Below are 2,440 nucleotides of genomic sequence, written 5' to 3' on the forward strand. Positions count from 1 at the left end.
TGCCTCTTTAAGGACTGAGGGAACAAGAAGCAGAGAGTGAGAAAGGCAGGAAGAAGTTTGAGTCCGGGGCTTAAGCCTTTCCAAAAAAAAAAAAAAATCACAACAATAATAATAATAATCGCAGCGGGTAGCTGCGGCATCTGCCGGAGGTGGAGGGAAACACTGTTCGCTTCTCTCTCTCTCTCTCTCTCTCCCTCCCTCCCTCACCGCCCCCCCCACACACAGCTCTGTCCCCTTTCTTTGGCCCCTCCCCAAATTGCTCTCCTCCACCTGGTCTCCTCTCGGAACCCCGTGATCCCCAATCACACCCGCTCGCCTCCCCTCCACCTCCTCCTTCTCCTCCTGCGCTCCCCCGCCGCCTACCCCCTCGAGTTCTCCCGCCACGCTGAGGGTGTCCGGCCTCCAGCGGGCCGGGCCCATGTGCACAGCGCCCGCATGGACAACAGATGGAGCTGGAGCTGAAGCCACTGGGCACACAGCCGAATTCTGGGGGAGGCTGAGGCAATGGCAACACCATGGCGGCAGCGGGCTACAGCAACCAAAAGGCCCATGAACGCCTTCATGGTGTGTTCCCGTGGGCAGTGTAACAAGATGACCCAGGAGAACCCCAAGATGCACAACGTTGATATCAGCAAATGCCTGGGCGCAGAGGGGAAACTTAGTGGGAGATAGCGAAGCGGCCGTTCACTGCCGAGGCCAAGTGGCTGCAGACGCTGCACAAGTAGAAACACAGAGATTATAAATATCAGCCATGGCCGAAAAGCAAAAAGCTCTTGAAGAAGGATAAGTACATGCAGCATGGCGGGATGCTGGCTCCCAGCAGCAACAGCATGGCTAGCGGGGTTGGGATGGGCGCTGGCCTGGGCGTGGCCGTGAACCAGCGCATGGACAGCTACACCCACGTGAATGGCTGGAGCAATGGCAGCTACAGCATGATGCAGGGCCATCTAGGCTGCCCGCAGCACCTGGGCCTCAACACGCATGGTGCGGCTCAGATGCAGCCCTTGCACCTCTATGATATCAGCTCGCTGCAGTACAACTCCATGACCAGCTCACAGACCTACATGAACGGCTCTCCCACCTACAGCATGTCCTACTTACAGCAGAGCACCCCTGGCATGGCGCTAGGCTCCTTGGACTAGGTAGTCAAGTCCAAGGCCAGCTTTAGCCCCTCCATGTTTACCTTTTCCACTCCAGGGAGCTCTGCCAGGCCGGGAACCCTCGGAACATGATCAGCATGTACCTCCCCGGTGCAAAGTCGACTGCTCATGTCACAGCACTACCAGAGCAGCCCGGTGTCCAGTACGGTCATTAACAGCACACTGCCCCTCTCGCACATGTGAGGGGGGCCTGCCAGACAGCGGACTGGAGAAGGACAGGGTGTGGGGCAAGAGCAGAGGTTGGGGGTGATAGTGGGGTGGGGAGTAGGGGGAAAGACATTTTCAGAGGAAAAGGAAACAAACAAAAACCCGGGAAATGGGATGGGTGCAAAAGTAGGGTGAGAAGGAAGCATGACGAAAAAAACAAGCGCATGCAACACAAATCCTGGTATGTGACAAAGAACATTTCATTAGAGCAAATGACACCTTCAGAGGAGACCACCAATCCCTTCTACGCACAACACAAAACCTGTGCCGCTGACAAGAGAACTTTATAAAAGATGTAGAGATGCTGGACTTCTTTTTTGGGGGGACTATTTTTGCACAGAAAAAAAAATGGCTGGTGGGTGGACTGGGGAGGGCCAGGGGAATGGACCTTGTATAGATCTGAAGTAAATGAAAACTGCACACAGCTTTTTTTTTTTTCTAATTGAAAGGTGGATATACAGAGAGGAGGAGAGACAGAGAGGAAGATCTTCCATCGGATGATTCATTCCCCAAGTGAGCACAATGGCTGTAGCTGAGCCAATATGAAGCCTGGAGACAGGAGCTCTTCCGGGTCTCCCATGAGGCTGCAGGATCCCAAGGCTAGGCTGATGATCCCTGCACCCCTAGGCTTCCGGCTGCTCCAGGCCCAGGCCCACTCAGCCCAAGAAACCAACACACCTGTCCCACTTCTCCACTTGCTGCTATAGAACCAGCAGGGCACTGCCAGCCACCCGGCACCCCCAACAGGCTGCTCATAGACCAAGTTGCATGTGGGGCCTTGCCCTTCCAAGAAGCTCATAGACCACCACTGCAAGGATTGGCCAGTTCAGCTGGCATCCCCTGTGCCCCCAGCCGGCAAGGATGTCCACTCTGCTAACAATCCTGCCCCCCTTGACCCTGTCCCACTTTCCCAGCTTGCTTACAAGTCACTCAAGGGTCAGGTGGGCTCAACTGTTGCTCCTCGTGATTCTAACCCAACCTCACCATTGCCCCCTACCACTGATCTAGGCCCAAGTCTGTTCAGACAGCATTCCTGGCCCTGAGCATGCACTCCATCTGCTCCAGGGCCAAAT

The 2,440-nt window shown here is 55.4% G+C and overlaps 1 pseudogene; it reads left to right on the forward strand.

Annotated features, from left to right (window-relative positions):
* The first annotated feature begins 504 nt into the window (after window positions 1-504).
* On the forward strand, window positions 505-1,343 carry LOC131483363 (transcription factor SOX-2-like; annotated as a pseudogene).
* Window positions 1,344-2,440: the final 1,097 nt, after the last annotated feature.

The sequence above is a fragment of the Ochotona princeps genome, chromosome 25, assembly GCF_030435755.1.
Source record: "Ochotona princeps isolate mOchPri1 chromosome 25, mOchPri1.hap1, whole genome shotgun sequence".
NCBI lineage: Eukaryota > Metazoa > Chordata > Mammalia > Lagomorpha > Ochotonidae > Ochotona > Ochotona princeps.